Below are 21,238 nucleotides of genomic sequence, written 5' to 3' on the forward strand. Positions count from 1 at the left end.
ATCTCATGGTGCCAGGGCCATACTCATCCCTGGGAGTCATCTCCCACATTGCCAGGGAGACTTTCACCCCTGGATGTCATGTTCCACATAGCAGGGAGGGCAGTGATTTTACTTGCAGAATTGGGTTTAGAGAGAGTAAGGCCACATTTGAGCAAGAAAAGATGTCCTCCAGAAGTAACTCTTAGGCATACCTATAGGTAGACTAAACTTCTCTGCTACCTACATAAGCTTCCCAAGAGTAAGACTCAAGATCAAGGGTTTGGCCTATTGATTTGGATGTCCCCTACATTTGAGATCGTATCAGGGGATTCCCTAATGGTAAAGTTTAATAATTCCATATTTTCTCTCCCATCCCTTAAGGGATCTTGCCAATACTTTTTGATTATCTGCTTAATATATTTTAGCCTATATCCAGGCATTACATTAAACTATACAGGATTAAGGGCCCTCATTCTTATTCTGGGTTCCCTGTGTTTCAGTTGTTCAATGAACTATCCAGTCAGGTTGAGTTAGATTATGTGCTACAGAAAATTTAGGTTCCAGACAAAATAAACCTTCCTTCCTTTGGTCTCAAAGAGTAGGTGCTGTTCTAAAATATAGACAGGTCTTCCTTACCCCTGTGCTCTGGATTACTTTGATCCTGACTGATAGGCTTTGTTCTTATCTCTGAATACCAGGTTATAGATATATAAAACAGCTTCTCAAAATCCAGAAAAAATATTTACCCCTTTGGACTAAATGTTTCTGCTATAAGAGCTTACAGTCTAGGCCCCTATCATTCTATTTTGATTATGGCACAGGTCTCCCTTGTGAGGCAGTGGGGATATCTTTGGCCATTCTGTTTTGTAATACTGCTTTGCACATTAAAGCCATTTCTGCATGTATGAGAATTATACAATGTTAGCTGTCATTTAATGTGTGGGCAACAATGGTGTTTAATGCATCTACCTTGGCAATTACATTCTGAACTCCTATACATGGGACAAAAAACATGGCTAGGTGATCATCCAGTGGAAAAGAGTGAGTCCATTGGGCTTGTAACAGGGGTAAACTAGCTGCTGTGAGGAAGCTTACTATGAATTATTCCTTGAGCCCAAGGTAACCCTAGAGTGCATCGTCCTATACATCCAGGTGAGAGAGAGCTAGGGGCATAAATTAGCTCCGCAGATACATTGGTTTCCATTAGGGGTGACCCAATATATTCCAGGTCTCTAGTTCCAATCAGTTTCATGCCAGTCATTAGCTAATAAAGTCATGATCTGTTTACAATTTTCAGAGTGTAAATGCTCCATTTTGCATATCAAGGAAGGTCTGTGCCACTGGGAATGATTTTTCTTTTCCTAACAAAGGGGAGCCTTCTGGCTGAGTCTCCCATATCCCAGGGTAAGCCAAACTATTCTATTCCAGAGTTGAACATATCTCTCTTTTACTCTTTCAGTAAAATTTTCTCCCCTTATATCTAAATGATAAGAATAACATAGTGCTGCTATGTTAGTGGTTTTGTCAGAGAAAATGAAATAAAGTCCTGGTTGGGTTAACTTTACTGGCAAGTGACTAGGATCAGCTCTGGTGATGTCATCAGTGCTTAACACACTGTGTTTCCCTTTATCTCAATTATTAATGCTTTGAGAGCCATCCAGTCTGTCCCCTATAACAAGGATAGCCACTATGGCAAGCCACAGACACTAGAGCTGGGGACTGGGCTGCAAATCCAACAGATAGACCAGTTCATAGAAGCAGAATATGACTAGGCCCATTGCAAGAAGAGATTATTTTTTTTACTAAAGGACACATTAAAGCCATAGAAAAATAGAAAGCAAGGAACATCATAACCAATATAACTAGGCAGATTTCTTCCTAAACGAACACTTTAGGCCATCCAGAGGTTCACAAGTATACTTATGTTCTGGATCATTGGGGGATGGGTCCACTGTTAGTGCAGCTTTCTGGCTAATAGGAGGAATGTCTCCATCCTGGAACATGGTTGTGGCTTGACTGTAGTGGTGAATCCAGAGCTTTATTCCCTGCAATTTAAAAGAATAAGTAACAAGTAATACTAAGTAAGGCCCAATCTACTTAGGATTTACTTGAGCCTGGGGAATCTTCCTTCCAAATGCAGAGCCAGACGTAATCTCCAGGCTGGTATGATGTAAGGGGTACCTGTGGGGAACTTAAGATGATTAGAGATTTAATTATTCAGTCAAAGTAGCACCTAAAGACTTTATTTATTGAATTGTAGCTAATTCTGAGCTGGGATGCATGTTACCTACATATTCAACCTTTAGAAATGACCCTCCAAATGTCATCTCATAAGGACTTAAACCTAACCTGCTTTGCAGTGTTACTCTTATCCTGAGGAGGGCAACAGGCAAAGCCTTATCCCACTTTAAATGAGTTTCTAAGCAGATTTTGGCCAGGCTTTATTTTCAAGTTAGATTCATTTTTTCGATCTTTCCTATAGGACCGTGGCCTGTAGGCAGAGTGCAAGTATAGGTCGATACCCAACAATCCTAAGACATCTTTTATGATTTTTGCCACAAAAGTGTCTGTTGTCACTTTGAATAGAAATCTGAAGTCTAAATCTAGGAATAATTTCGTTAAACATTTAATGACTTCTTGTGCCTTTTCATTCTGACAAGGAAGGACTCCTACCCATCCAGGACAGGTGTCTGCAAATACTAGCAAATACTTCAGTTTTTCAGGGACTTTCAGCATGAATGTAAAATCCACTTGCCAATGCATCCCACCACCTAAACCCCTGTGTGGTACACCTTTGGTTAATAGAGGAACTTTGGGGCAGGAGTGGGAATTGACCTTTACACAGCTTATACATTGATTCATTAAATTTTGTATTGTTGGGACCTACCAAGAACTGATTTATCTATTGGAAGAGAGTCTCTCATCCATAATGAGTTATTTGATGAAAATAGGTTATAACAGGTTTAACCAAGTTCTCCAGAACAAGTAGTTTATGATAGTCCTCATAATCTTCTCCCCTCCTAAGCCAACCTTTGTCTGTTAAGATAGTAACTCCTCATTCCTTTGCCCTTGCTAAATCTTTGTGTGCTGAAGCTTTCCAAATTTTAGGAGTTCAGGATCTTGCTCACTTTTGGCAATAGGGGGTGCTCTTGACTATGATCACAAACAATAGCAATTGTTCCTGGGAAGACTTCTTTTTTTTTTTTTTTTTTTATTAATTAAAAAAAATTGGGGCGGGCCGCGGTGGCTCAGCGGGCAAAGTGCTTGCCTGCTATGCCGGAGGACCTCGGTTCGATTCCCGGCCCCAGCCCATGTAACAAAAACGGAGAAACAGAATACAATAAAACAAGAAAATGTTTAAAAATGTTTCCCTTTCTTCCTTCCTTCCTTCTCTCTGTCTTTCCTTTAAAAAAAAAAAATAAATAAATAAAAAAAAAAATTAACTAACGCAACATTAGAAATCAATCCATTCTACATATGCCATCAGTAATTCTTAATATCATCACATAGGTGTATGGTCATCATTTCTCAGTACATATGCATTGATTTAGAGAAAGAAATAGCACGACAACAGAAAAAGAAATAAAGTGATAACACAGAGAAAACACAAATAAAAATAAAAAGTACAAAAATATATAAGAGAAAGAAAAAAAAAACAAAAAAAAACTATAGATCAGATGCAGCTTCATTCAGCGTTCCAACATAATTACATTACAGTTAGGCAGTATTGTGCTGACCAATTTTTTTTTTTTTTTTTTTTTTAGACATCATACCATTCTACATATGCAATCAGTAATTCTTAACATCATCACATAGATGCATGATCATCGTTTCTTAGTACATTTGCATCGGTTTAGAAGAACTAGCAGTATAACAGAAAAAAATATAGAATGTTAATATAGAGAAAAAAAATAAAAGTAATAATAATAAGAACAAAACAAACAAAACAAAACAAAACAAGAACCTATCGCTCGGATGCAGCTTCGTTCAGTATTTTAACATGATTACTTTACAATTAGGTATTATTGTGCTGTCCATTTTTGAGTTTTTGTATCTAGTCCTATTGCACAGTCTGTATTCCATCAGCTCCAATTACCCATTATCTTACCCTGTTTCTAACTCCTGCTGAACTCTGTTACCAATGACATATTCCAAGTTTATTCTCGAGTGTCGATTCACATCATTGGGACCATACAGTATTTGTCTTTTAGTTTTTGGCTAGACTCACTCAGCATAATGTTCTCTAGGTCCATCCATGTTATTACATGCTTCATAAGTTTATCCTGCCTTAAAGCTGCATAATATTCCATCGTATGTATATACCACAGTTTGTTTAGCCACTCGTCTGTTGATGGACATTTTGGCTGTTTCCATCTCTTTGCAATTGTAAATAACGCTGCTATAAACATTGGTGTGCAAATGTCTGTTTGAGTTTTTGCCCTTAATTCCTTTGAGTAGATTCCCAGCAATGGTATTGCTGGGTCGTATGGCAATTCTATATTCAGCTTTTTGAGGAACCGCCAAACTGTTTTCCACAGTGGTTGCACCATTTGGCATTCCCACCAACAGTGGATAAGTGTGCCTCTTTCACCGCATCCTCTCCAGCACTTGTCATTTTCTGTTTTGTTGATAATGGCCATTCTGGTGGGTGTGAGATGATATCTCATTGTGGTTTTGATTTGCATTTCTCTAATGGCCAGGGACATTGAGCATCTCTTCATGTGTCTTTTGGCCATTTGTATTTCCTCCTCTGAGAGGTGTCTATTCAAGTCTTTTTCCCATTTTGTAATTGGGTTGGCTATCTTTTTGTTGTTGAGTTGAACAATCTCATTATAAATTCTGGATACTAGACCTTTATCTGATATGTCGTTTCCAAATATTGATTCCCATTGTGTAGGCTGTCTTTCTACTTTCTTGATGAAGTTCTTTGATGCACAAAAGTGTTTAATTTTGAGGAGTTCCCATTTATTTATTTCCTTCTTCAGTGCTCTTGCTTTAGGTGTAAGGTCCATAAAACCGCCTCCAATTGTAAGATTCATAAGATATCTCCCTACATTTTCCTCTAACTGTTCTATGGTCTTAGACCTAATGTTTAGATCTTTGATCCATTTTGAGTTAACTTTTGTGTAGGGTGTGAGATATGGGTCTTCTTTCATTCTTTTGCATATGGATATCCAGTTCTCTAGGCACCATTTATTGAAGAGACTGTTCTGTCCCAGGTGAGTTGGCTTGACTGCCTTATCAAAGATCAAATGTCCATAGATGAGAGGGTCTATATCTGAGCACTCTGTTCGATTCCATTGGTCGATATATCTATCTTTATGCCAATACCATGCTGTTTTGACCACTGTGGCTTCATAATATGCCTTAAAGTCAGGCAGTGCAAGACCTCCAGCTTCGTTTTTTTTCCTCAAGATGTTTTTAGCAATTCGGGGCACCCTGCCCTTCCAGATAAATTTGCTTATTGGTTTTTCTATTTCTGAAAAATACGTTGTTGGGATTTTGATTGGTATTGCATTGAATCTGTAAATCAATTTAGGTAGGATTGACATCTTAACTATATTTAGTCTTCCAATCCATGAACACGGTATGCCCTTCCATCTGTTTAGGTCTTCTGTGATTTCTTTTAGCAGTTTTTTGTAGTTTTCTTTATATAGGTTTTTTGTCTCTTTAGTTAAATTTATTCCTAGGTATTTTATTCTTTTAGTTGCAATTGTAAATGGGATTCGTTTCTTGATTTCCCCCTCTGCTTGTTCATTGCTAGTGTATAGCAATGCTACAGATTTTTGAATGTTGATCTTGTAACCTGCTACTTTGCTGTACTCATTTATTAGCTCTAGTAGTTTTGTTGTGGATTTTTCCGGGTTTTCGACGTATAGTATCATATCATCTGCAAACAGTGATAGTTTTACTTCTTCCTTTCCAATTTTGATGCCTTGTATTTCTTTTTCTTGTCTAATTGCTCTGGCTAGAACCTCCAACACAATGTTGAATAATTTATAGTGGTGATAGTGGACATCCTTGTCTTGTTCCTGATCTTAGGGGGAACGTTTTCAATTTTTCCCCATTAAGGATGATATTAGCTGTGGGTTTTTCATATATTCCCTCTATCATTTTAAGGAAGTTCCCTTGTATTCCTATCCTTTGAAGTGTTTTCAACAGGAAAGGATGTTGAATCTTGTCAAATGCCTTCTCTGCATCAATTGAGATGATCATGTGATTTTTCTGCTTTGATTTGTTGATATGGTGTATTACATTAATTGATTTTCTTATGTTGAACCATCCTTGCATACCTGGGATGAATCCTACTTGGTCATGATGAATAATTCTTTTAATGTGTTGTTGGATACGATTTGCTAGAATTTTATTGAGGATTTTTGCATCTATATTCATTAGAGAGATCGGCCTGTAGTTTTCTTTTCTTGTAATATCTTTGCCTGGTTTTGGTATGAGGGTAATGTTGGCGTCATAGAATGAATTAGGTAGCTTTCCTCCACTTCAATTTTTTTGAAGAATTTGAGCAGGGTTGGTACTAATTCTTTCTGGAATGTTTGGTAGAATTCACATGTAAAGCCATCTGGTCCTGGACTTTTCTTTTTGGGAAGCTTTTGAATGGCTGATTCAATTTCTTTACTTGAGATTGGTTTGTTGAGGTCATCTATGTCTTCTTGAGTCAAAGTTGGTTGTTCATGTCTTTCCAGGAACCCGTCCATTTCCTCTAAATTGTTGTATTTATTAGCGTAAAGTTGTTCATAGTATCCTGTTATTACCTCCTTTATTTCTGTGAGGTCAGTAGTTATGTCTCCTCTTCCATTTCTGATCTTATTTATTTGCATCCTCTCTCTTCTTCTTTTTGTCAATCTTGCTAAGGGCCCATCAATCTTATTGATTTTCTCATAGAACCAACTTCTGGCCTTATTGATTTTCTCTATTGTTTTCATGTTTTCAATTTCATTTATTTGTGCTCTAATCTTTGTTATTTCTTTCCTTTTGCTTGCTTTGGGGTTAGCTTGCTGTTCTTTCTCCAGTTCTTCCAAATGGATAGTTAATTCCTGAATTTTTGCCTTTTCTTCTTTTCTGATATAAGCATTTAGAGCAATAAATTTCCCTCTTAGCACTGCCTTTGCTGCGTCCCATAAGTTTTGATATGTTGTGTTTTCATTTTCATTCGCCTCGAGGTATTTGCTAATTTCTCTTGCAATTTCTTCTTTGACCCAGTCATTGTTTAGGAGTGTGTTGTTGAGCCTCCACGTATTTGTGAATTTTCTGGCACTCTGCCTATTATTGATTTCCAACATCATTCCTTTATGGTCCGAGAAAGTGTTGTGTAAGATTTCAATCTTTTTAAATTTGTTAAGACTTGCTTTGTGACCCAGCATATGGTCTATCTTTGAGAATGATCCATGAGCACTTGAGAAAAAGGTGTATCCTGCTGTTGTGGGATGTAATGTCCTATAAATGTCTATTAAGTCTAGTTCATTTATAGTAATATTCAGATTCTCTATTTCTTTGTTGATCCTCTGTCTAGATGTTCTGTCCATTGATGAGAGTGGGGAATTGAAGTCACCAACTATTGTGGTAGATGTGTCTATTTCCCTTTTCAGTAATTGCAGTGTATTCCTCACGTATTTTGGGGCATTCTGATTCGGTGCATAAATATGTATGATTGTTATGTCTTCTTGTTTAATTGTTCCTTTTATTAATATATAGTGTCCTTCTTTGTCTCTTTTAACTGTTTTACATTTGAAGTCTAATTTGTTGGATATTAGTATAGCCACTCCTGCTCTTTTCTGGTTGTTATTTGCATGAAATATCTTTTCCCAACCTTTCACTTTCAACCTATGTTTATCTTTGGGTCTAAGATGTGTTTCCTGTAGACAGCATATAGAAGGATCCTGTTTTTTAATCCATTCTGCCAATCTATGTCTTTTGATTGGGGAATTCAGTCCATTGACATTTAGTGTTATTACTGTTTGGATAATACTTTCCTCTACCATTTTGCCTTTTGTATTATATATATCATATCTGATTTTCCTTCTTTCTACACTCTTTTCCATATCTCTCTCTTCTGTCTTTTTGTATCTGACTCTAGTGGTCCCTTTAGTATTTCTTGCAGAGCTGGTCTCTTGGTCACAAATTCTTTCAGTGACTTTTTGTCTGAGAATGTTTTAATTTCTCCCTCATTTTTGAAGGATAATTTTGCTGGATATAGGAGTCTTGGTTGGCAGTTTTTCTCTTTTAGTATTTTAAATATATCATCCCACTGTCTTCTAGCTTCCATGGTTTCTGCTGAGAAATCTACACAAAGTCTTATTGGGTTTCCCTTGTATGCAATGGATTGTTTTTCTCTTGCTGCTTTCAAGATCTTCTCTTTCTCTTTGACCTCTGACATTCTAACTAGTAAGTGTCTTGGAGAACGCCTATTTGGGTCTAATCTCTTTGGGGTGTGCTGCACTTCTTGGATCTGTAATTTTAGGTCTTTCATAAGAGTTGGGAAATTTTCAGTGATAATTTCTTCCATTAGTTTTTCTCCTCCTTTTCCCTTCTCTTCTCCTTCTGGGACACCCACAACACGTATATTTGTGCGCTTCATATTGTCCTTGAGTTCCCTGATACCCTGTTCAAATTTTCCCATTCTTTTCCCTATAGTTTCTGTTTCTTTTTGGAATTCAGATGTTCCATCCTCCAATTCACTAATTCTATCTTCTGTCTCTTTAAATCTATCATTGTAGCTATCCATTATTTTTTCTATGTTTGCTACTTTATCCTTCACTTCCATAAGTTCTGCGATTTGTTTTTTCAGTTTTTCTATTTCTTCTTTATGTTCAGCCCATGTCCTCTTCATGTCCTCCCTCAATTTATCGATTTCATTTTTGAAGAGGTTTTCCATTTCTGTTCGTATATTCAGCATTAGTTGTCTCAGCTCTTGTGTCTCATTTGAGCTATTGGTTTGTTCCTTTGACTGAGCCATATTCTCAATCTTTTGAGCGTGGACAGTTATCTTCTGCTGCTGGCGTCTGGGCATTTATTCAGATTTCTCTTGGTGTTGGACCCAGCAAGGTTGTAATATTTTTCTGTGAAATCTCCGGGATCTGTTTTTCTTATTTTGCCCAGTATGTGGCGCACGTGGCACACGTTTGTCTCAAGTGTTTGGAATGGGTCTCCCCCAGTCACCGATCTCCGTGGCCTGGGGATTTCGGATCCAATTCTCTCCGTTGGTTCAGGTGCCGCGCGTGGTGGGGGCATCAGCTGCCGCGGCTTGAGGGGACCCTGTGGCTGGTTGTGGGCCGCAGCGGGCCTGGGGGATTCCCCACCGGACCAGGAAGCCTCCCATGGGGGGGGGCTACCGCTGCTTGGATAGCCCTCCTATCCGAGACTCGTATCCGCGGACTCGAAGCAGAGACTCGAAGCCGCCCTCAAAAGAGGGGTGCCGCCTGCCTCGGCTTGGGAAACTTGCTTCTCCAATACTCTCAGCCGGCCCGGAAAGGAGGGAGGGAGTAGCTCGGACCGCCGCAGCTGCCGCTGATCGGGAAATCGTGCGCCGCTCGGGGGTCTCACTGCAGCCGAGTCTCGCAGTCAGACTAGCCAGCCCAGACTTTGGATAGCCCTCTGATCCGAGATTCGTAGCCGCGGACTCAAAGCCGAGACTGGAAACCGCCCGCAAAAGAAGGGCGCCGCCTGCCTCGGCTTGGGAAACTTGCTTCTCCGATACTCTCAGCCGGCCCGGGAAGGAGGGAGGGATTAGCTCGGACCGCCGCAGCTGCGGCTGCTCGGCAAATCACGCGCTGCTCGGGGGTCTCGCCGCAGCCAAGAGTCGCAGTCAGACTTGCCAGCCCAGACTTTGTATAGCCCTCTGATCCAAGACTCGTAGCTGCGGACTCGAAGCCGAGACTCGAAGCCGCCCGCAAAAGTGTGGCGCCGGCCGCCTTGGCTGGGAAGCTTGTCTCTCCGAGTCTCTCAGCCAGCCCGGGAAGGAGGGAGGGATTAGCTCGGACCGCCGCAGCTGCGGCTGCTCGGGGGTCTCGCCGCAGCCAAGTCTCGCAATCAGACTTGCCAGCCCAGACTTTGGATAGCCCTCTGATGCGAGACTCGTAGTCGCGGACTCGAAGCCGAGACTCGAAGCCGCCCGCAAAAGTGTGGCGCCGGCCGCGTTGGCTGGGAAGCTTGTCTCTCCGAGTCTCTCAGCCAGCCCGGGAAGGAGGGAGGGATTAGCTCGGACCGCCGCAGGTGCGGCTGCTCGGGGGTCTCGCCGCAGCCAAGTCTCGCAATCAGACTTGCCAACCCAGACTTTGGATAGCCCTCTGATGCGAGACTCGTAGTCGCGGACTCGAAGCCGAGACTCGAAGCCGCCCGCAAAAGTGTGGCGCCGGCCGCCTTGGCTGGGAAGCTTTTGTCTCTCCGCGTCCCTCAGCCAGCCCGGGAAGGAGGGAGGGATTAGCTCGGACTGCCGCAGCTGCGGCTGCTCGGGAAATCGCCCGCCGCTCAGGGATCTCACTCACCGCAGCCGAGTTTCGCAGTCAGACTAACCAGCCCAGACTGGGTTACGCTGTGTGTCCATTCCCTGCTGTAGCCCCGGGAGCTGTTCTGTACTGTTTCTGTTCACCTATTAGTTGATTTGGAGTCGGAGGAACTAAGATGCATGTACCTTACTAAGACGCCATCTTGGATCTCCGGGAAGACTTCTTGAGCTGCTTCTCTTGCTGTCTTTTTGGCAGCCTATTTCCCATAGCTTCTTTACTCTGTGGGAATTGATGTCCTTTGCAGTGGACAACAGCAATTCTTGGGGATGCATTACTGCATCTATCAATGATAGAATTAGATCTACATGCCTATGCCCCTCATTGGCTGTGGTTAACAGACCACACTCTTTCTACATTGCCCTTTGAGGATGTAAAATGGCAGATGCATACTTCGAGTCTGTGTACATGGTGACTCTCTGTCCTGCACTCAACTGTAAGTCTCTTAGAAAGGCAACTAGTTCTGCCCTCTGTACTGAAGTTCCAGTACAGAGGCTTTGCCTTCAGTATATCTGTAAGGGTGACCATTGAGAATCTTGCCCTCCATTTACCCTGGTCTGTACACCTACCCCCATCAGTGAATATTTCTAGGGTCTGTAAGAAGTCCATTAGCCCTGGTCTGCTTGAGTAGACTTCATCTAATAGCTTAACAAAATCATGTTTTGAGCAAGTCAATTCACATCCAACTATCCCCTTATTATTTTTTTTATGTATTTCAAAGTGATGTGCAGTCATCAGCACATTTCCCTCTAAAAATTCAGCATGCATATCATTAACTAAGAGTTCAATATTTGTTTGCTATTTTTTATATTCCACCTTTGAGACACAATTTACCTTAATGAAATGCACAAATTCATTCATGAGTCTGAAAAAAATGCACACATCTGTGCAACCCACACCCCGCTTGAGATACAGAACGTTATCGTCACCTTAGAAAGTTCCTTCCTGGTCCTTACTAGTAAATCAAAATTCCTACCTCCACCCCTTCAGAAGCTTTTTCTACCATATAATAGTTCTAGTTTTTTCCCCTGTATAATAGTTTTGCCCATTTCAGAACTTAATATGTTTTTAAAATTAATCCATGCTGTTGCATATTTTAGTAATTCATTCATTTTAGTTGCTAGACAGTATTTCCCTGTATGCATATATCAGAATTTGTTTATCTCTTTTCCTATTAATAGATACTTGGACTGTTTCCAGTTTTGGATCTTGTGAATGGAGCTGCTGTGAATATTCTTTTGAAAGTCTTTTGTGGCTGTATGTTTTCATTTTTCTTGGGTAGATACTTAGGAGTGGGATTGCTGGGTTGTAGGATAGATGTACTTTTCATTTCATAAGAAATGGCCACAGCTTTTCCCAAAATGGTTAAACCATTTTACATACCCACCAGCAATGTATGGGCATTCCAATTGTTTCAGATGCTCACCTGATTGGCCTTTTAACATCGAGGTACATTTCAGGTACAAGTAATAAAATACAATCTGGAAGCTGCTTTAAAAATAGGCTATTATTATCTTATATAGCAGAAAGTCTAGAGGTAGGGGTGATTCAGGGTGAGTTTGTTCAGGACTCAACAAACATCAGCTGACCCAGATGCTTTCCATTTCTACCTGCCTTCCTCAGTGTACTGGCTTTCATCTTCAGGTTAGTTCCTTTGTGGTCACCAAGTGGCCACTGCAGCCCTAGACGTCATGTCTACACATGTCCAAGGGCAGGAAGAGGAGTGATTCTCTTTTCCTATTTTAGGAAGGAAACTCTTGTCTGGAAGCCATCAATAGACTTTTTCTTCAGGTCCCACTGGTCAGGGTTAGGTCATATGACCATATCCTAGCTGCATGGGAAGTTGGGGGAGTGAGTATCTGGTGTTCTCAGGTTCTGTGGTGGGATAGAGGATCTTGGGGCAAAGAAAGGTTGGTAGGAAAATGATTATTGAGTTGGCAACCAAGATATGTCACAACTCTTCTTGAGTCAGCTGGACCAGGTAGCCATGGTGGCGTGAGGTGGGTAGCAAGGTCAAGCAGCTGACACAAGACAGCTAGAGTCACTTCTGTGAGTTTGGAAGACAGTGTCCAAAGAAGTATTTGGCAAATGATTCAGTGGATTTCCACTACATGTCCCATTCCCTGCTTTTCTCAAGGACTCTATCCTGATTGCACCACCAATTCCTGCCCCTTCCCTTCTCCATTTCAGCTCTTTTACTGTCAGTCAGCTTTTTTTAGGCATAAGTAAAGTTTAATAAAAGAGAAGCTTATTAAAAGAGAGAGTACATGTTAGAGAGGTTAATGTGGACATGCCCAAGGGAGGGACACGCACTGAGTGGAGTGGGCCAGCTTACTTTATAGATAAGTTTTGTAGGAAGCAGGTTTCCTTAGTAGCCTTTGAATACTAGGTGTCTTCTTTGTTCTAGGAGGAGATGGCTAGCAGAATTCATGGTTTGTTGTCACATACCTAAAATTTGTCTTTAGGCAAATGGTTAACAATCTTGATGACCCTGTGCTTCCTATCATTAACTAAGAGTTTGATTTAGGCCCAGAATTCTACAAGCTTTTATGCTTTGGAAAGGTTTCAGTGATTTGGGGGCTTTAGGGAGATATTTTTTGGTCCCAGGAAGTTTGCGGCTCCATATTAGTTCCTTTGGAGCTAGGTAAGAAACAAAGGACCTGGAATTGTCTATTAACTCTTTCAGAGCTGAATAAGAAACCAGGGACTTAAAGTTGCCCTATTTTATCAAGCTTCATTTCCCTCCCAAAAGAGGATTGGGGGATATTGGAAAATATTATTATGTTACAATCCACCGCATCCCACCACTCGTACACTCTTTCTGCCATCTCTTCCATACAAGTCCCTTAGTAACGGAATGGGAGTTACATGTTTACACTTGCAATGTTGAGAAATGATAAAACAATAGCATTTGGGGAGAGGCAAGTATGCTCTGGCTCATTAGAGCTGCTTTGCCCCCCTGTGCATTTATTCTATTCTGGTCCCATTTGAAGGTAGACAGCCATCCTATGTAGTGGTATACAGTTGAATCAGGAGTTTTGGTGTCCAGGATGCCACTTTTAGTAATTATGTTACTGGACAAAGGCTGTGGATTCTTTTGCCCGACATGCTCGACAACCAATTCCTGAGACACCGGGATTTCAATGAGAGAAAGAGTTTATTACTAGGCACATAGTAGGAGAGCAGATGGCCTTGAGGCCCAAAATCTGTCTCCCCAAACTCCAGTTATTCTGATAGTTAGAGAAAAAGATGATCAGGGTTTAGGATAATGAGCATAGTGGCCCCAGATGATGTAATTATTGAGTGTACACAGATTGATTATACTTAGTCACAGAATATGTGTAAGAAAATGGCAGAATGAGGTATAGGTGACTTGTTGGTTAAAGTCTAAGCTCATGTCAGGAGGGCCCACTTTAGTTAGATCCAGTCTCGATTATGAAGATAACTTCAGATTTGGGGTGGGTTAGTTCTGGACTGATCCAAGACCCTTCATTAATAAACATTAAGGGCTGTCTTTAGTGATGACAAGACTCTCAAGTTGAAAAACTGGATAACTGGGTACAGATCATTAGTCACAAGGTTTTTACAATCACAGAGGCAGAAGCTAAGGGCTGTACAGTCATTGTCAGAAATCAGGGTAGCTGGATTACAATTCAGAGATTTCAAGTATTTCCCTCTCTCTACTCCAATATGCCAGAAAGCAAAAAGGAATATTTGTATAATGATTCAGTAATCAGCATCATCCCTTAAATCCTGATTTCTCTGTTACAGTAATCCAGATTGAGCTATTCCAAATATGTCACAGATAGGCAGGTCCTTTTTAGATGTATTCTGACAATAGAGATAACATATAGAACAGAGAGGGGATAGTATAGAGACTATTAGAATTAGATAATTGCCACTTTGGGAACATGGGTAACATTCCTTGGAAGACTAGAGTTACTTAAAGCTGAAACATATTTGCTAAATACTTTAGTTAAAACAGAGGCTTGCTTTTATTATTATTATTATTTTTTTTTACATAGCTAGGGTCACATTAACAGGTAGAACATAGCTTATATACTTGTCTTGCTTCTTTTAAAAGTCTATTTTTGTTGAAGATGAATTCTGATTTGTACTTTATACAAACACTTTTAGAGAAGCATTAGAGTGAAGCAATGCAATTGTTTAATTATAATGCTGAACATTTTTTATGCAGTTTATGATTTATTAAATGAATTGAGCTATTTTTAGCACTTAATTTTTATAAAGTGAAAATAAATTTTTGCGGCTGTTTGGAATAAAGAGATATTTTGGGGGGAGGGTTGACCTTAAGAAAGCAAAATGTTAAACATATTCAGGTTTGAAACAATATTTTTTTTATTTAAAGTTGAGGAAAAGATTTAGAAGTTCTCTTCTTGAGACAGAAAGGATTCATCTCTTAATTCTGCCCTAAGATAACACACTTTGCAAACTTTCCTCACAGCCTTGTCCTGATATAGAGCCATAATAGCTAGATATAAGGAACTTCAGACCATTTCCCTTCTCTTTTACAAAAATATCTAATTGGAAAATGGCATTAAAGCTGAGTGCCATTTTCCAGCCATCCTTCTCCACCTTCCAATTTACATTGAGGACAATCAGCATTACAGTAAGAAATCACTTTTCTTTTTCAGTTCTGTGGTTGGCAGATTATTCCAATTTTTCAGGATGCAGCCCAAGGGGTTATTAATTGGGATGCTGGACGCACTGCCCATTATTCTGAAAGGAGAGTGAGATAGAGGGATAATCATTTATTGGGGTCCAACCTCTCATCCACCAACTGGATAATACCCTCAAGACACCTACTTGCCCCAGGGCGTCCCCGTGGGGAAGAAGTAGCTTAGATGTTAGGAGATGGGCTTTCTGGATTCACCCCTTGATTCCTTAACCAGACCCCAGAGGGCTGATGAGCCAGACATCTCGCTGCAGAGGCTGAGCCAAACCCTGCTCCTTCCCTAACTTTGGGGCAGAAACTATTTCTTACCCTGGCGGCTCTGAGCTGAACCTCTGCTCCTTTCCCACTGGGGGCAGAAAGTAAGCTTCGTGCCTGACCCAATCTAAAAACCACTCTAGACAGAGAGAAGGGACGGAGGTCCATTTAGCTAAAGTCTGCGTTCTCCTTTGTGAGAAGGTTGATATTAAGAAGAGTATAGGAATGATACGTAGGCCATGTGCAGAGGAGGAGGTGAGCAAGAATACCTGAAGAATTTCTCCTGGGGGAAGGGAAGGGATAAGGAGGGCATGACTTAGGAAATGCAGGTCTCCAGGCCTCCTATCTTATGTGGAAGATGCTGCTCTCCTGGGAGCATTTGAAATCACTCCTGGTGAGCTCACCAGGATATGTAAACAGTGTCCTGCTAGCAGCAGTGCCAGCCGAGCCCTGATCCGGGTTTGATAGTCTCAAAACTAAAGGAATTTAGAGATGAGAGGGCCACTAGGCATAAGTGTAAAGTTTATTCAAAGAGAAATTTATTAAAAGAGAGAGTACACATTAGAGAGGTTAATGCGGATGTGCCCAAGAGAGGGACATGCCTCAGTCAGCCTTTTTTTTTTTTTTTTTTTGCATGGGCAGGCACCGAGAAATGAAGGCGGGTCTCCGGCATGGCAGGCGAGAACTCTGCCTACTGAGCCACTGTGGCCTGCCCTCAATCAGCTTTTCATACCCCAGCTTCCCAGTGATCTCAAGATTTAGGGGCAATGAAAAAGCAAATTCTTACTACAAAAATAAAAGGGATTCTTGAATCAATAACAATGGGTCTAATTTTCTCTGACCTGGTAGGTGGGGAATAAGTGGAAGAAATGTGTGGAGAGGGTTGGAATGCACAGGCATGTATCTTCTCTTATTCTGAATGGTTTGGGAATTTGTAGTTCTGTCCTACAGCAGATTATCCCTAGTTCTTTTAGAAGTTCTGGTTGTCTTTATGTCATGCCCTTGCCTAGTGTGTGAGCTATTCCCAGGTCTAGTGTGCTCTCACTGAAAGTCTGCTTTCAAGGATGGGCTTACATGGCCCTTCCTGGGAATACTCCTTGATCCCTCAAGCAGAGTCAAACCCTCTTCCTCTTGCCTCTCCTCCTGCTTCCACTTAGTACTTCTTTCCTTCAACCTTGTTTAGTAGTTGGTTTTCCTTATGGAAACTCACCAACGAAGGGAGCAGGTAACTGGAAGGGAACTCTCTGTGAACAGAACTGGAGCAGTTCCAGCCCACTGAGTTCTCCATCCCCATGAAGGTTTCCCTGCAATCCCAGTCTCCACCACCATGCCTGGACTTGAGCAGGAGCTATTCCCTTTGCAAACAGAGCAGACCAGCCTGTGTTATCCTAAGCAAAATATCCTGGACCCACTCGGGGGTCCTTCTGTTCTGATTTGGTCTGTGGCTTCTGAGGCATTCGTCATTTGGCTGACTTGTGGGGTTTATATGATGGATAAAGATGCTCCTCCCTTCATCCCAGGAGCTCCTGGTTCTGTCAGAGTCCAACAGACCACAGTGGGCAGCCATCTGCCCCAAAGTTACAGGGTGAATTCCTGGGTCAGCAGTCTTCAATGAACATTAGAACCACCTGGGATCTCTGGAAACTACTGGTCCGGGCGCCACTCCAGGCCAATTTAATTGTAATCTCCGGAAATTTTACCCAGCATTGGTTTTGTTTTTGTCTTTTTAAAAAAGTTCTTAGGGAAGATGGCGGCTTAGTAAGATGCCCGGGTCTTAGTTCCTCATCCAGAAAAGCAACTAAAGAAACAGAAACAATACAAAACAGCTCCCGGAGCCACGACAGAGACCAAAAAGACAGCGTACCCCATTCTGGAATGGCTGAACGGGCAGGGAGAATCTGCTGCGGTGAGATACCCGAGGGGCGCGCGTTTTCCCGGCCGCGGCTGGCGACTGGGGTCCCCTCCACGCACGTGGCTTCCTGGTCTGACTGGGAACGTTGGATAGCGGGGCCCTCCCGCCATGCTTGGCATCTCGGGCCAGCTGGGCAATTTGGACCGGCACTCCCCCAAGCCGCGTCGGCCGGCGACCCCCCCCCTCCACGCGCGGTTTCCCGGGCCGACTGCGAGATTCGGATTGGCAATTTAAAGGAGCCACAGCATCTTTTACTGGTGGGCCCCGCAGACAGACGAGCACCACGAGCGCCACCTACTGGGCAGGAAAAGAAAAACAGAGCCCAGAGATTTCACAGAAAAACCTTTCAACCAGCCGGGTCCCACACCCAAGGAAATCTGATCAAATACCCAGACACCAGCAGAAAATAACGGATGACGCTCAGAAAATTGAAGATATGGCCCAGTCAAAGGAACAAACCAATAGTTCAAATGAGATACAGGAGCTGAGACAACTAATGCTGAATATACGAACAGAAATGGAAAAACTCTTCAAAAACCAAATCAATAAATTGAGGGAGGACATGAAGAAGACATGGGCTGAACAAAAAGAAGAAATAGAAAATCTGAAAAAACAAATCACAGAACTTATTGGAGTGAAGGACAAAGAAGAAAAAATGGAAAAAACAATGGATACCTACAATGGTAGATCTAAAGAGACAGAAGCTACAATTAGTGAACTGGAGGATAGAACATCTGAATTCCAAAAAGAAACAGAAACTATAGGGAAAAGAATGGAAAAACTTGAGCAGGGGATCAGGGAACTGAATGACAATATGAAGCACACAAATATACGTGTTGTGGGTGTCCCAGAAGGAGAAGAGAAGGGAAAAGGAGGAGAAAAACTAATGGAAGAAATTATCACTGAAAATTTCCCAACTCTTATGAAAGACCTAAATTTGCAGGTCCAAGAAGTGCAGCGCACCCCAAAGAGAATAGACCCGAATAGGCGTTCTCCAAGACACTTACTAGTTAGAATGTCAGAGGTCAAAGAGAAAGAGAGGATCTTGAAAGCAGCAAGAGAAAAACAATCTGTCACATACAAGGGAAACCCAATAAGACTATGTGTAGATTTCTCAGCAGAAACCGTGGAAGCTAGAAGACAGTGGGATGATATATTTAAATTACTAAAAGAGAAAAACTGCCAACCAAGACTCCTATATCCAGCAAAATTGTCCTTCAAAAATGAAGGAGAAATTAAAACATTTATAGAGAAAAAGTCACTGAGAGAATTTGTGACCAAGAGACCAGCTCTGCAAGAAATACTAAAGGGAGCACTAGAGTCAGATACGAAAAGACAGAAGAGAGAGGTATGGAGTAAAGTGTAGAAAGAAGGAAAATCAGATATGATATATATAATACACAAGCCAAAATGGTAGAGGAAAATATTATCCAAACAGTAATAACACTAAAAGTTAATGGACTGAATTTCCCAATCAAAAGACATAGAATGGCAGAATGGATTACGACCCAGCAATACCACTGCTAGGTATCTACTCAAAGGACTTAAGGGCAAAGACACAGATGGGCATTTGCACACCAGTGTTTATAGCAGCATTATCTACAATTGCAAAGAGATGGAAACAGCCAAAATGTCCATCAACAGACGAGTGGCTAAACAAACTGTGGCGTATACCTACGATGGAATATTATGCAGCTTTAAGACAGACTAAACTTATGAAGCATGTAATAACATGGATGGACCTAGAGAACATTATGCTGAGTGAGTCTAGCCAAAAACTAAAGGACAAATACTGTATGGTCCCACTGATGTGAACCGACATTCGAGAATCAGCTTGGAATATATCATTGGTAACAGAGACCAGCAGGAGTTAGAAACAGGGTAAGATAATGGGTAATTGGAGCTGAAGGGATACAGACTGTGCAACAGGACTAGATACAAAAACTCAAAAATGGACAGCACAATAATACCTAAGTGTAATATAACTATGTTGAAACACTGAATGAAGCTGCACCTGAAATAAAAAAAAAAAAAAAAAAAGCACTAATCTCTTAAACCCATGGTAGCTATATACTTCTACTGAGTCAAGGAGTACTCACATGCTATTGACTCACTGACTCTAAGACCAAAAGAATTACAGTACAGAACAAGAGGCAAGAAACAAGTGGGAAAATGTCACAGGGCACTAAGGAAGGGCTAGTTCTCTTTCTAATCTGCCCCAAATCTGGTTTGGGTAGGGGGTGGGGAAGAAGAACGACAGTCAATTATATATTTCAAGCAACTCCTAAAATAACACCTTCTGTTCCCCAACAAACAAATTAACAGATAGATTACAACAGAACCTTCTGCTTTTCTAATTCCTCCATTGTACAGCAACTAAATGAACTTCCAAGGAAATGAAGGCAGGGGTAATGTGTATCTGGTAAATGTTTGTGCGCTTGTTTCTGTGTCCTTATATCTCAGGCTTCAACTCTGAGTTTTTAATCTTTACCAGTAACTACTTGCTGTGGGCTTGACAAATTGATTATGCTCTCTATACTTCAGTTTCTGCATCTGTAAAATGGGTGTAATGCTACTTACCTCAGGGTTGATGAAAATAATTAAAGAATTGTTATGTGAAAAAAAAAGTTCTTAGGGAGATTCTGATGCACAGTTAGGGTTGAGAATCTCTGCAGTAGGCTGCGAGTTCCTCAAGGATGGGGGAACTTGGAACACCTCTCAACTCCATACTGACCCCTCCAGGCTCAAAATTAATTGTTCTGCAAAATAGAATTGATTAGAGCATATCTAATCATTCCACTCAATAATATCTCTGTGAATATTTTTGAGCATTTATTATGTGCCAAGGACTGTACTAACTCCTTATAATAAACTGGGAGGTAGATACAATGATTATCATCATTCTGTTATTATGCGGAGAGGTCAGACAGCTTGCCCAAGGACACACATCTGCCTTGTCTTGCTAGTCTAATTTTGCTTCATTCTGCCCTGGGAATTCAGAAGGAGAAGCCCAGAGAACAACTGGCCCCAAGGTAGAGCCACATGCCAAGATTGGGGTAGTGTAAAATCATCTTTGTCTCCCTTGTATACCCAGTTGTGTGGATCGTTTGTCTTTTTCTCGGAACCACAGATAGTATGTGATGTTTCTTATTTTACAGGGGAAATGAAAGCTGAAGGAGGATCGTGAAGAACTCACTGCATCAGCTGACACGCCTTAAAGGGAAATGAACAGCACTTTTGGTTATCTGTGTTGAGTCACCGGTGTCTAACCTCTTTTAAATTAAACCCTTTATTCAGTGTTTTGTATTCAGGTAAGAGCTGTTGATTAAAGTGCTTGCTGTTTGGGGCTATTTTGTTGTCAAGCTGGGAAATCTGTGTTTTTATTGGCTTGTGTGTTTTGAGCAAGAAATAGAAAATAATAATAACTGGGCAACAGATGCTTTCTGATTTGGAAAGCACTCCCTAGAATTCTAATGAAAATGTCCAGATGACTTTTCAGGTGTTCTTTACTTGGCAGCAGATATGTTCTTAAAAAGTTGTTTCTTTCTTTTTCATTTTAAAAATCAATTCCTATATTACATTATGTATAAGGACTGCTATTTAAAGCAATTTCTGATAAATCCTCCAGAAAAGGACTGTCAACCTCATTTTCTCTCTTCAGTAAATCTGTTTTCTTTGACCATTGGGCTTAATTTATGTGAAGCCCTCTGAAAACCTAGGAAGAGGAAACATTGCATCTGGAGAATTCAAATCTTGTCGTAAAGGGTGGATTTCTAAAAAATAATTTTTGAGAGTCTAGTTTCTTTGGACTATAGTTCAAACTATAAAATGGTTCTCCTGTTAATTTTCCTTCTTTATTTCCAGCAATTTTTAATAAAT

The 21,238-nt window shown here is 41.0% G+C and overlaps 1 protein-coding gene across 4 annotated transcripts in view; it reads left to right on the forward strand.

Annotated features, from left to right (window-relative positions):
* The window catches only part of SPATA6L (spermatogenesis associated 6 like), a 100,966-nt gene extending 80,245 nt beyond the window's left edge, over positions 1-20,721 (forward strand). For 3 of the 4 annotated variants that reach the window (XM_077148278.1, XM_077148276.1, XM_077148279.1), the window contains one exon: positions 20,518-20,721. The gene's annotated coding sequence lies outside the window, so the exon portion shown is untranslated. Of the gene's footprint in view, positions 1-11,677; positions 11,754-20,517 lie in introns of all 4 variants that reach the window. The other variant, XR_013170465.1, reaches the window with a different exon arrangement.
* Positions 20,722-21,238: the final 517 nt, after the last annotated feature.

The sequence above is a fragment of the Tamandua tetradactyla genome, chromosome 2 (genome assembly GCF_023851605.1).
Source record: "Tamandua tetradactyla isolate mTamTet1 chromosome 2, mTamTet1.pri, whole genome shotgun sequence".
Classification (NCBI taxonomy): Eukaryota; Metazoa; Chordata; class Mammalia; order Pilosa; family Myrmecophagidae; genus Tamandua; species Tamandua tetradactyla.